Source organism: Sciurus vulgaris (assembly GCF_902686455.1).
Source record: "Sciurus vulgaris genome assembly, chromosome: 11".
NCBI classification, from domain to species: Eukaryota; Metazoa; Chordata; class Mammalia; order Rodentia; family Sciuridae; genus Sciurus; species Sciurus vulgaris.
Genome location: NC_136472.1, coordinates 29,599,776 through 29,613,882, shown reverse-complemented (window position 1 = coordinate 29,613,882; position 14,107 = coordinate 29,599,776). Strand labels below are relative to the sequence as shown.

Below are 14,107 nucleotides of genomic sequence, written 5' to 3'. Positions count from 1 at the left end.
CCAGGCTTTAAATGCTAATTGAACTAAACAGACACCTCATTGTGGCAGTGTCCCCCTGGGCTCGAGGAGTGAAATTCTGTTTAAGTTAGAATTTACAGAATATAGGCTGGAGAGATAGCTCAGTTGGTAGAGTGCTTGCCTCACAGCACTAAGGCCCTGAGTTCAATCCCGAGCACCGCAAAAAAAAAAAGAGTTTACAGGATGTAGTTTTTTTTTAAACTTCAAATTTTAAGACGTTTACATTTTTAAATTTAAAAACATTATACAAGAAGTACATTTGCTTATTATACAAAAATTAGAAAATACAGCTAAGTAAAAAGAAGAAAATAAAAATTACTTAACATTGTTCTACCTAGAGGTACCTCCCACTAAATTTTTAGTTTATGTGTGACCTTTTAGACGCTTGGTTTTTCCCAACAAAATGCACATGTATACAAAAAATACAAAACACTCGTTACTGTACTTGTCAGTCCTACTACTGCCTTTGAGAATTGAGGTAGATTATTGGTAAGCTGCTTTTGGCTCATCATTAGGTAATTGTTATTAGAAATTCCAAAGTTCTGTAAAAATAAATATTGTCTAAGCAAAAATAGTCAATTTCATTTCACACAATTATGCTCCAATTTGTTTTCACTTAGCAATTTATCACAGACAGCTTTTACTGCTAATATGTGGTCTATGAGGCTATAATTTTTTGAAAAAATTTTTTTAGTTGTAAGTGGACACAGTGCCCTCATTTAAAAAAAAATTTTTTATATGGTGCTGAGAATCGAACCCAGGGCCCCACATGTGCTAGGTGAGCCACTGAGCCACAACCCCAACCCTAGGCTATATATGTTTTTTTTTTTTTAGTTGCCAGTGGACATTTACTTATTTATATGTGGTACTGAGAACTGAACCCAGTGCCTCATGCATGCTAGGCAAGCACTCTTCAGCCGGCTGGGCTCTAATTTTCGATAGCTGCATTTGTGTTCCATTGTATTGATAGTCTGTGCTATGTAATATATAATATAGATTGCCATATATTATTCACATAGATATGGATATATTACAGATTAGCATTTATGCAGTAATTATATACTCTATATGTATATGTGTGCATATAGGTATATATTCATACAATATATGTTCTACAACTACCTATTATTTAATTCTATATTTGTATATATATGTATGTGTATAATATATGCACACTATATGCATTTTACAACTAGATGTTTTAATTTAGTCGTTCCTTATTGTTGAATGGTTTCAGTTTTTGCTGTTGTAAGCAATGCTGCCATATACCAGCATCTTTAAAGGTCATGTTCATTCTGAATAACTGAAAAGGAAAGGCAATAAGGTATTAAGTTAGTAAGGGCCAGCAGATGGCATTGAAAGGCATGGCATTTAATGGATTATTTCAGGTGCCCTTGCATCTTAAGGATTAATGGCCAAACAAGAAAAACAAGGACAACTATACATCTAATAGAATCTAATACTGGATTTATAAATTTTAGCAGTGTCTAATCATGGGAAGAATTGAAGGTGTTTTCAAAACATTAAATAGCCGATCGTTTTAGTTGCTTCAGGACACCTGCAAGGGAGGTGAGTAGGTTGGGGACCAACACAACTGTAACTATGTATCAGAGAACTTGTTCTTTGTTTGGGCTCTAGTCAGATAGTGAAACTTCGTTAAATAATTTACATTTGAAATTTTTACTAGAGACTATTAAAGTTTCTACAATGCCTTTGTAGAATAGACAGATGTGAGCAAATAAACGATATCATTGAGAAGTATACAGGATTGCTTTTTGGGGTTTTTTGTTTATTTTGTGGTGCTGGCGATTAAACCCAGGGCCCCGCACATGCTAGGCAAGTGCTGTACCACAGAGTTATGCCCTCAGCCCAAGGTTACATTTTAGATCAGCCTTTTTCAGAGGTTCTGTTGATAAGAGGTGGTTTCTTCAAGGGAGAAAAAGTATGCTTCCTTTGATTCCGTAGTGCTCCTCCATAGAGGTTCTTGCCACCCACCTCTGCATCAGGGAGATAGTTTATCTAGGAAGTTGAATAAGACAAACTTCAGATCACAAGCAGAGAATTATTTTACTGGTCTTCAGCATTTCGACCAAGGACTCCCAGGAGAAACAGAAGAAACTAGTCTCGAGCTTTCTACCTTTCTTATTAAAGGTCCATGGGAAAGAAGTTGAAAATAAATAAAAGTGGTTTTTTGGTTCAGTTACTTATGTTCTTTCTGTTTTGGATTTTAGAAGGTGAGATAGCTGTAGGCTTATTATCATTTTAAATCAGCTCTGACTCGACTGATACTGTTTGTAAAACATGGATGTATGGGGTTTTTGTTTAGAAATTAAAAATGAGAGAAGTCATTGCTGTGACTTATATTCATCATGGTTATGTATTCCTAAGGTCTTGGTTGTTCCTTTCATCTGTGACTACATTTTGGAAATGCTGAAACTGAGGCTCAGAAATGTTAATTATTGGTCTAGATCCATTTGTCTAGTGGGAGCCAGAACTGGAAACATGGGTTTCCTGACTGCTAGTCAGCCCACCACTGTTTTCTGTAGAATATAGTGTCTGTAACTGAGAAAAAGGGTGTTGAATTACATTAAGCTCCCTTAAAAAGATTCAGTTGGAAGTGAATTTGAGTGTTCATTCTGAAAAGTGTGATAGTTGTTAGGTTGCTTAGCATGATTTCATTGGCAGTCTTGATTTTCCTAAAAAGTAGGAAGAGGATCCAGCCAGATGTTCTGTAGCAAGAAGCGACTCTGTTGAGCATCCAGGGTTTTGCCTCTTCAGGGATGCAGGGGAAGAATTAGGTGAGAATCGATGAACATTTTTCCTTTCCTTCCTCAAATTTGTTGTTGATCCTACCATCATTTCTTTTGTTTTCCAAGATCTATATGTATACTGAATGATTACCCAATGATCTCTTGGGGTGGCTGTTTTGAAGTTCTTTTTCTTTAATTTTTAGTTGTAGATGGACACAATACTTTTATTTGTTTTTATGTGGTGCTGAGGATCAAACCCAGTGCCTCACACATGCTAGGCAAGTGTTCGACCACTGAGCTACAACAGAGCCCCTGCTTTAAAGTCCTTGACCAGGCCTAAGACATGACACATGACAAGATGATTCCTCCTAGATGTAAAGTACCTAGGAGTGTGGGAAGACCTCTTTGGTCATAGCATCAAAATACATGCCTTCCAGGTAGTGTTTAATCCTCAGAGAAGTGAGGAGGTCTTTCCTAGGAAGACTGACTCAAACAGGACTTCACTGTAATGTGTCCCTGAGAAGTCTAGTGTCTTAGGAGAAAATAGCTTGTTAGCAGGGAGGTACGGAGTGAATAGAATCCCTTGTCTCTTTGTTTTTGGATAGCTTACTCACTTACCTGAGGAATATTGTTAAATTTTAAACTGGATGAATTAGGTTAAAACAAGTAAAAAAAAAAAAATCTGCACTAGACCCTCCCTATATTCTTATCTACCTTGGTGTTTATAAATTTGGGTCATTGCAAAGAAGTTAATTACGGGAATTTTTGGGTAAAGTTCAGTACAACTCATTTTATCAGGCCAGAGTTATATATTTTAAGGGCAGTCATGTAGAGAGCACTATTTTTCTACTGGTATGTCTGCCTACTGTTTATAAGTTAAGGAACTATTTAGTTATCACTTTACTAGTTAAATATGTACAATCATGAGATATAATCATGAGACAGCCAAATAAAGTTGGATTCTGCATTATCAGATTAATGAGGAAGAGACTGGAGTATTTGTATGCACAGTACATTTTTTGCTAAATGTGACTTATTGGTAGTTCTGAGTTTATAAGGCAGTTTTCTATTGTGTAGTAGATTCATGTTCTGGTGATTAGATTTAGGATGATGTGACTATTGGCAAGTCATTCAACCTCTCTTAAGATTGTTTCTTCATCTGTAAAATTAGATACTATAATAAGGCCTTGTTATTTACAACCCTCATAGAGTTGTCTGGGCAGCTGCTGATTGTACCTCATAGAGTGTTGGGCAGTTAAAAAAGATAGTGTTTGTAAAGGGTCTGCTGTTGTGTTTGGCACATGTAAGGTACTCAGTTTATACATACGTAAATGGGCCCATCTACCCATGGGAGCAATCCAGACTTAGGGTCCACCATATGTAGAAGAGTAAATTGGATGATATGTTGATTGAAGTTTTACTTCCAATTTATAGGACAAAGCAGCAAGAGAAATAGCAATTTCCTTTCATACTGTGGTCCATAGTAAAAAGCTAATCTTTAATAACTATTTAAAATGGGTTTAAAAAAAATTTTTGAGGTAAAATTCTCATCACATAAAATTAACTATCCAATATTTTAAGTTGAATAATTCCATGGGATTTGGTATATTAACAATGTTATACAATCGTCACCTCTGTCTAGTTCTGATACATTTCCATCATCCCAAAGAAAACACCATCTTCTTTAAAGCTGTCACCCCACATCCTCCCTCCCTTAGACTTTGGAAATCTCTGTCTGCCTTCTTCTCTATGAATTTACCTCTTCCAGATGTTTAACGTAAATAGAATCTTACTGTCTATAACTCACCTTTTGTGTCTGGCTTATTTTACTTAGCATGATGTTCAGATGAGAGGCTAATCACATTATAGCATGTATCAATACTTTATTCCTTTTTAATGGCCAAATAATATTTCATTATATGGATATACCACATTTTGTTTATTTGTTCTTCAGTCTATAGATATCTGAGTTGTTCCCACCTTTTGGCTTTTGTCAGGGGAGCTGCTTTGAACATGCATGTACCAGTTTCTGTTTGATACCTGTTTTCAGTTCTTTTGGGTATATCTAGTCGTGGAATTACTGAATGATATGGTGTTTACCTTTTTCTGAGGAAGTGCCAAATTGCATTCATCAGCAACTATTTTATTTTACATCTGTCTTTACCATCACTTGTTATTTTCCATTTTTGAAAATGATGGCCAACCTGGTTTGTCATTGCAGTTTTGATTTGCATTTCTATGTTTGTGATGATATTGAGCATGTTTTCATGTGTTTGTTGACTTTTGTGTATCATCTTTGGACAAATGTCTGTTCAAGCCCTTTGCTCAGTTTTGAACTTTAAACCCAATGAACTAAGTTTGTTGTTGAGTTATAGAAGTTCTTTATGTATTCTGGGTACTAGACCTTTAGATACATGATTTGCAAATATTTTTTCCATTCTTTGGATTGTCTTTTCACTCTCTTGGTAGTGTCCTTTGATGCTCAATTTTATTTATATATTTATTTAAAATTTTTTTTTAAGTTGTAGATGAACACAATATCTTTCTTTATTCATCAGTTTTTTTCATGTGATGCTGAGAATCGAACCAGCACCCCACATGTGCAAGGCAAGCACTCTACCACTGAGCTATAGCCGCAGCCCTCAAATTTATTTTATTTTATTTTATTTACTTTTTTTTTTTTTTTTTTTTGTGGTTCTGGGGATTAAACCCAGGGCTTTGTACATGCTAGGCAAGTGCTCTACCATTGAATTACTTCCCCACCCTTAAAATTTTAGTTTAGATAAAGTCCAAGTTTTCCATTTTTTTCTTTTGTTGCTTGTGCTTTTAGTGTGATATCAAACCTTAGTAGTTTTTTATTTTCCTTTTTATATCCCTTCTACTTCCTACTTCTACTTTAATTGTTAACATTTGTTGAGAATTACTGTGTTCAGGTCTCTTGGTAAATATATTATATACATTGTCTTGTTTAATATTCTCAGTCCTGTGGGATGGGTGCATTAATGTTATTTGTCAAATCTTTACAATGACTCTTTGGGACAGATAGTTTTACATTCACTCTACAACTAAAGAAACTGAGATAATAGAGAGTAACTAACCTCTAATAGGTCAATGAGATGGTATTGGAACCTGGACTTCAGCCTCTCTGGTTTGATTTTAGCATCTATGTTCTTACCACTTATACTGTGTTTGTACTAAAATAGCAGAAGCCTAATAAGCCTTTCCACTTTGGTGTCTCTATGGCTCTGTGACTCAAAGGTGGTAACTCCTTTGTTGCTACTTAGAATTCCTGCTCTCATGAGGCCTCTTCCAGTTTACCCTCACATTTCAGGTACTCTCGGAGAAAGCTACTAAGTGGTTTGGGTCTACTTAATCACGCTGAGGCATGAGAATTGATAGCCTTTTAATTCTTGCACAAGGGTTTGCATTTTTAAAGAGGATGTGGCATTAACTGAAATGAATCATTATTTGGAAAGGTCTTCAGTTAACCAAGTAAAGTGAAAAAATCAGACAGCAGATATTTTTGGGTTGTGGTGCCAGAAGGAACCACGTGACTTTGCCTGGACATCAGCCTAGGGGATTTGCTGCCCCAAGTGGATCCTGCTTTTCACAGTTTCTTCCTTCTTGTCCTGAACCCACAGATGCTTTGAATGTTTATTTGTTTGAGTTTGTTTTTTATTTGTTAGTTTAAGTGGCAAGTGGTGACTGTCTGTAGTGTCTGATTGGGTTAAGAGACAGTGAAAGATAGCAGAGGGCTGCTCAGCAGGACCCTCAAGGACTGAATGGGAGGAAGGGGACTCTGTTGGGCTAGGACTTTGGCAAACTGCGCCTTTTCTTTCTATAATAATCCATGATGCTTGGAAAAAAGATGTATATTTCTCTAAATCGTGGGATTGTAGGAAATGCCCACATATCTGGGCTTATGGACAGACTTACATTTTTCTGTAAAATTAGTTTTTATTAAAATATGATTAGAAGAATAAGTTATAGTTGACCTTTCTAATTTTGCATCACTTTCACTGTTTCTCTTGAATACAAATGTAGGAAGTTGCTGCTGTTTTATTAACTTGCACCCTGCATGCTTCTCTTCTTTGTTCTCTGTTAAATATGAGCTGGCATGTGTTAGACTACGTTAGCATTTGCTCTTGGGGACTTCAGTGGTTTCTAAATTCAGCACTGCTAAGCCTGTAGACTGTTTGCTTGAATCAATTGAGACTGCTATTTTTAGCAACAAAAGGGAATTGAAATAGCAATTTTCTTTCCATGTAATAGATCCCCAAGAGGAATACTGATGCAAGCTTTCTGTCATTTTCCATCCCCCTCCATCCAAGCACTCAGAGGAAAGGCAGCTGTCATGGTTTGTGCAGTATTAATCTTTAATCAACCCAGTGTTTTCTGCACTCAGGTGTTTGGGGTTGGGGGTGGGAGGGTGGGGAAAGATCACAAGAAGGAACCTGCTTGGAATAACTGAACTCTCCTTTGCAGTCAGAATTTGGTGGTTAGTGGCAGGGAATAGACAGAGGAGCTAAAAATAGTGTGTTTGCTTCCAGTGTTCCTCTAGTCTATTTTTGATGTTTGATTTTGATAAGGTTGATTGGGTTCTTACTAAAAATATCTGTTCCTAGCAAGTTGAGGACAAAAAGAGTAGAATATTTTTAACCTACACAAACTAAAGTATTTTTGTTGACTGTATAAAATCTGGAAGTAGAACCCTGGTCAGTTGCCAGTATTTTATGTAATCTGTAACAAGCTAGACTCTTCTGGATGCCAAGTTGGGATAGTCTTTATACTTGTCAGTTTTCATCTTCTCAAAGGCTTGCAAATTTGGTCCTGGTGTTATATTTATCTATAAAGACATAAGCCTTTTAAAAGTCTCCTCCCCCACCCCCGCAATCCCATTTTCTCTTCGTTTCTACCCATGGCTATCCTATTTATTCCCCAAGCCCACAGGCCCATAGCTTTTTTCTGTACATGTTGAAAGCTACCTTAATTTTTCCACTTACTCTGTAACAGAATGGGATCTGAGGATATCCAGTGTTAATTAAAGATGCAACTCATAGTGCTAAGAATAGTGAACTGTCACCCCTTTGGTAACTTAGCATCCTTTACTAAACCAAAGTGGTTAATCTCCCCTTTGCCTAATCATATTTTGAACGTGCACTTCATACCCACCCTGGCATGTTGTGTCCCTCTAGCATTGAACATCAGCTCACTTCAAGGACAACCACAGAATCCATTGAAAGTGTACTTCTGTAGACCCATCATGAAGAAGTTAAACTTCTAAATTTCTTGAAAACCTCGTTTTAGATAGATTCTCACTTGATGTTGAGAGGGGCTGAGGAGTGAATGCGATTGGGTACCGTTTCTACATAAGGAGTGGGTGAAGCAGTGGGTAGTATTACAAGAGGCTAGTTTTCCATTCATAACCTTCTTGGATTCATTCACTCATCCATGTATCCAGCAAAACCTCATTAATCTTCTGCTCTTGCTAGGCAGTGTCTTAGCAGTTAGACTGTGGTGAATCAGACAAACTCTGCCCTTATGGAAACTTGTGTGATAATTGTCATGAAGGAAAGTACAGTGTATGATGGACACAGAGAACTATGGGGTCCTAATTAATCTAGCAGTCAAAGAAGGGGTAATGGGGGAGGAGAGATGTTCAAGTGAAAAATATCAAGAATGGAAGGGAAACACTAGTAGAAGTGTGTCTCAGCCTGTGTATGCTACTATAACAAAATACCCTGAGATGATGGTGTGCAAGAAATAGTTTATTGAAATGGGAAGTCTAGTGGTGGCCAGCTTGATGGGTAGCACTCCACACCCTGCACTAAGGAGGGAGGGTTTGGTAGCTTAAGCTACACAACCATTGTTGTTAGTTTGCTTTGTTCCTTCCAGCGTTCCAAGGAACAGCTGCCTTTGCTGTACCTGCAGAAAAGAACACTTCTCACAGAGAATACATGTTTGCTCAGTTCCCTGTGTACATGGAGGGAGCCAGTGCTCCTTCAGGTAATACTTATCTGGACATTTGGGTCCAGACTTACTTTTGTTGCCCCCTTGACTTGGCTAGAGTCTTGGAATAGAAAGGGGCATCTCAGGGACATGGTGTTTGATCTCTCCTCCTTTTTCAAGGATCACGCAATTGAGTAATTTATAAAGACTGGCAAGTCCAAATTCAAGGTGCCAACAGATTCACTTATCATGTGAGGGCTACTCTCTGCTTCCAAGCTGGTGACTTGTTGATGCATTGCTGGAATGTAGTATCCTCACATGGCAGATGACAAAATAGCAAGAAGACCAAATGAATGCTGCATGCTGTGTTAATTGAGTGCCTTAGTTAACCCCACACATGAAGGAGGAGCTGGAAGCCTTATCATCTCTTCAGGGTCCCACCTCTTCTTGCTATTGCATTGGCCACTGAGTTTCAACGCCTACATTTTGGAAAGGAGATGTTCAAAGCATAACGGTGCATATTGGGAGTAGAGGGAACAACATTTGCAAAGAGAGAGCATGTTACCTTGGAAACATTTCAGCATGACTGTGGGGCAGAAGTGGAAGGGGGAAAGTGGTGGCAGGGAAGGTTAGTTCCTAGAAGACCTTGTCAAGGGCGAGGACAGTGGGAAGCTACTGAGAGCTTTAGGCAGGGACATGCTGCTCACATTTGCATGTGGAGTGATCTCTTTGGCTGCGTCGTGGAGAATGAATTGCAGAGTAAGGATGGGGCCAAGCAAATATCTTAGAAGGCGGTTGCAATAGTTCTTATGGGAGATGAATGGTGGGACCTCCAGGTGACGCCATTGGGAAGGAGTGATGGCTTTGTTTCAGGTTTTGTGTAACTGGCAATAGGAAAACACCGTCACTTCTTGGCAAGGGAAGGAGATTATAAAAGCGGTTTTTGAGAAAGATAATTCTTAGGTTGTATGTAACGGGGAGTGAGTGGGAGGGGACTGAGACCTTCACTGCACAAGTCCTTGTGTGTAGGTGTGATAGCTTAGAACAGGGGGTGGTTGTGAGAATTAACTAGATAATGTCCGTAAGCAAATTTTCTTCTAATGTGAATATTAAATATTTTGTTTTCATAATTGACTGATGTTACTCTTGTGTTTCTGGGCCTATTATAGTGACTTTAATAGAAGTTTAGTTTTCAACCACTTTTAAAGATTTGAACTTTCATATATGCTTGATTCTCTATTATAATCAATCATATAAAAGAAAAGATTTATTTTAGTCACATATTTCTTTGCTGTGACTAAAAGATCTGACCAGAACAGTTGTAGAGGAGGAAAAGTTTATTTGAAGGCTCATAATTTTAGAGGTCTTAGTCCATAGGAGACCGGCTCCATTCTTCAGGGTTCAAGGTGGGCTAAACATCATGGTGGAAGAGTGTGGCAGAGGGGAACAGCTTACACTGGGATCAGGAAGCAGAGAGAGACTCCACTCTCCAGATACAAAATATATACCCCAAAACCACACCCCAATTCCAGTCTCCTCCAGCTACACCCTACCACCTCAGTTACCACTGTTAATCCCTATCAGGGGATTAAATAACTGATTAAGACTCTTAAAACCCAGTCATTTCTCCTGAACCTTCTTGCATTGTCTCACATGTGAGCTTCTGGGGGACACCTTGCATCCAAACCATAACATGATTCATTTGAAAATGCATGGTAGTTTGCCGGGGACCAGCCCAAGCAGCAGAGTCCAGGGGTCCTTGATGGCCTGAAATGTAAAAGCCCCGAGTGATTAGGCGGCGCAGCGTCGGCGATGGACAGCAACCACACAGACTCAGGTCAGTGTTAGGTTGCTGACAAGTTTATTGAATTCTTCTTACAGTTTTTATACCCTTACACTTTTCACTAAAAATATTTATGACTTCATATGAAGAAGAAAGTTCTTAGAAGTTTATCAATAGATAACAGAAGTTAGGTCTGCACAGTTAGCCAATTAGCGCCACCTGGCACATTCATCTTACTCGACATTTCCCCACAATGAACTATCCTTGACTCGAAACTTACAAAAGCAAGTTGATGTATACCACTTGTTTTTCTTTGAAGTTTAACTTCTTATTTGATCTCTTACTGCTAAGACTAATTATAACTTCTAGTAATTTGTTATTAATTTTTCATGACTATAATTACATGTCTATGCTATGTTAAATCATATTATACTATTAAGAACCAAGTTATTGTCTTTAGAGTAAAAATCTTCATCTAAAAGAACTAAAACTTTTCTTTTGAACTAAATATAATGTATTTCTGTGGGAGGCTCATTACTTTGCAGAAGAAACCAGATGTAATAAATATGTTGATCACTGAAGCTAAGAGAATCACTTATATGCAACTAGATGTCTGGGAGTCTTGTAAAAGTTAACAAAAACATCACAAGACATATTGCTTCAGAATGTCCACCATTCCCTATAGGAATATTAGTGCTTTGTGTAAACAAATGAACTTTATTTTACTGGAATTGAGTTAACTCATATGAACTGTTTGTGTTCCCATCATCCTTCAACCGAAGAACTTTATTAAACATGATTAATCCGCGTAATATTGTGAGTTCTGGTGAAAAACAAAAAAGGAAGAGAGATTAACACTCTGAGGAAGGGGCTCCAGCTTTACTCAACTTACGACGAGTCCTTGCTATCGTCTTCCAGGGAAGGCCTTGGCAGCACCCAACTTATGACGAGTCCTTGCTATCATCCTCCAGAGGAAGATTACCAACCTCTGGCATGGGTCTTTATGCGCCAGGCACACTTCCCTGGCATGAGTTTTATGTGCTAGGCGCCCCCGCAGTTCCCCCTTTTTTGCTTTGAAGATCAAAAAGACCTTTTTGAATTTGAAGGCCCTTAAAAACCTTTGTTAAGAGTCGAAGGATAACTGGAAGACAAAAAATCAGTATCTCATGGAACTTCTGTTTCTATATACTTTTCTCCCAAGTTATTTTCTTGGCGGAGGGACTGATATTGTTGCCTGAGCATTAATACCTGTACAGCACTTACTCTTTCCCTGATGAAGGTAACTAGGAGATTTCATGGCCTTCATTTCCTCGATTTGACCCGATCCCCTATTTCTACACTAACTACTTGTTCTTAATTCTGGCTTCATTCCCCCCTCTAATCTTAGGAACTCCATGCTGCTGGGGAAGAAGGTCGATGACCGCTCTGACTTCTTCGAGCTGGAAGTGGGTGGCGTGGGGCAAGCAGCTTGGAGTTCCTTTTTTTAAAAATCGGGTCAATCAAGGGGTCCCAGGTAGAAGTCTGGTTGGGGAAGAGCATGTTGTAAGGTCATCTGGGGGTGGGTGCTTCTATGAGAGAAGAACAAAAAGACATGAGTACTGAAAGGAGATTAGTACAAAGTAAATGTTGCAGCATCTGAAACATGCCACTGAGTATCATGAAAATGACGGAAGTCAATTTTTCACCAGGTGGTGGAAGAACTGAGAAATTGTTCCCATAACTAGGCCTAACAAAGACTGGAGAGGACAAGGCCTTCATTTGGGGACTTTAACATTGTCCAGGTTACCAGGAATCTAAACACAACATTTAACTCTTAATGTCATAGATGTTCCCAGAAAATATAGTTAAGCTACTTAATGTCATCTGATTTTTGTAATATATCCTTTTATTGATATAACCTGTGTTTAGTAGAGATCTCTATACTTCTGTTACTTAGGGCTAGGTAATCATACTAGCAAACATAGATTAAGTTTACCTGTGTAGCTTAAGAAGGTCTTAAACTGACTAAAAACTTTTGACTCTGGCAGTTTCTCTTAATAGTTATCAAGCACATTTGCTGAAGAATCTTTCTTTCATTTGTAGCTTTCAGTCTTTATTCAGTGGGCTAATACAAGTGTACATCTTAAGTTACATTTAACTATTATTTCCTTTAAATGCCCAAGAATGGCTATATTTTGGTTTTAACTGTTTTGCTGGGTGTCCAAGACCAAGCTGGTCAAATTGACCTGGTTCCTGTCTTGTTAAAGAGTCAGCTGAGTTCCCACAGGGGTCACTCGTACAGAACTTAAGAGCGGCTCCTTAGCTCCACCAGTGCCATTGGTTAGGCAGGGTCTTCTTGATGACGTGGCTTTCCTTGAAAGCATCAGGGATGTCTCCCTTTTTCCATGACTTTCCTCTGCAGCAGATGCACTGAGTGATTTTTCATCCTCTAGTCTCAACAATCTCCTTGATCAGGAGGTTGTGTGACTCAGAGTTGCAGCGCTCATTAGAGAAGTTCTCTTATTCCCTGGGTTCAGGCTGACATTGAGGGCAAGACCCAAATATGGACTTTTCTTGACCTCTGTATTTAATTCCAATCTCTAAGTTTGATCTTAATCATCCAGCAAGCCAGTTTCACCAGTCATAAAGTAAGAGTACTGGGCTTTAACTTTAATGTCCATAGCTTTACAGTTATTTACCCTTTTATCTAACTGGAGTCTGTATTAGTACTGGAAGTTACCACTATCTGTTCTATAGGTGATGGCTTATTATCACAAGTTACCTAGGTTGTATGTTCTTGAAGCAGCTACTTCTGTAAAACAGTAACAAGCAACAGTTTTACAAAATGAAATTAGCAAGAGTAAAAACATATTTAGCTTGTTTAATAGCTATCTTGAATTTGGACTGAGAACCACATTATATCCCCTATTTGAGATCATAGTAATTTTATAACAAAAACCAATCTTTTGACTATAACTTTAAATAAGCTGAAGTCTGACTTATTTTGGAGTCACTCTAACATGCAGTAAGGTGGAAGGCACAGCCTTATATCAGGTAAGGCGTGGCTCTTTACAGATTTTAAGTGTTTTAATTCTGATGTTGATCTTTGCTTCTTCCTTAAATATCATTAAATAGTTTACATATACTGTTTCCTGAGTCTATATAAACTTTATAATTAACACAATTTATCATTGTATCTAAAACATGAATCAAAGAAAGGCTGAGAGAGTTTTTAACTTTCCTTTTTGTGTGGCAAAATGCTTTCACCTTCTATGATATAAACCTTTAAACAAATCAGGCTGTCACTAACTCTTAGACATAAATTTACATTTAAATTTTTATCTCAGTGAAATAAGTAACCAATTTTACATATATCTTATTGATAATAGGTCCCATAATAGAACATTGAATGATAAAAATAAATCCCCAATAAAATGTACTCCTTAAGTTTAAAATTACCATTACAGACAAGTTTATTCTGGAGAATAGCAGCGCTTGATAAATTCCCTGCTTTAAAAACTTGTATACCTGGAAAATATGAACACATTTAATATACAACTAGTGACTATTTCACAATTACCTTGACACTTTTATCTTACCAAATTTAGCCTCTAAAGAAAAATGTAGA

General features: G+C 37.7%; 1 protein-coding gene and 1 long non-coding RNA gene across 2 annotated transcripts in view; one reads left to right on the top strand and one right to left on the bottom strand.

Moving 5' to 3' along the window:
- Positions 1–14,107, top strand: part of HSD17B12 (hydroxysteroid 17-beta dehydrogenase 12) — a 161,905-nt gene that overhangs the window by 42,571 nt on the left and 105,227 nt on the right. The window lies entirely within an intron of this gene.
- The window catches only part of LOC306639459, a 288,549-nt gene continuing 287,040 nt past the window's right edge, over positions 12,599–14,107 (bottom strand). The window contains exon 2 of the long non-coding RNA XR_013757653.1: positions 12,599–13,243. This is a non-coding gene — a long non-coding RNA (uncharacterized lncRNA). The remainder of the gene's footprint in view (positions 13,244–14,107) is intronic.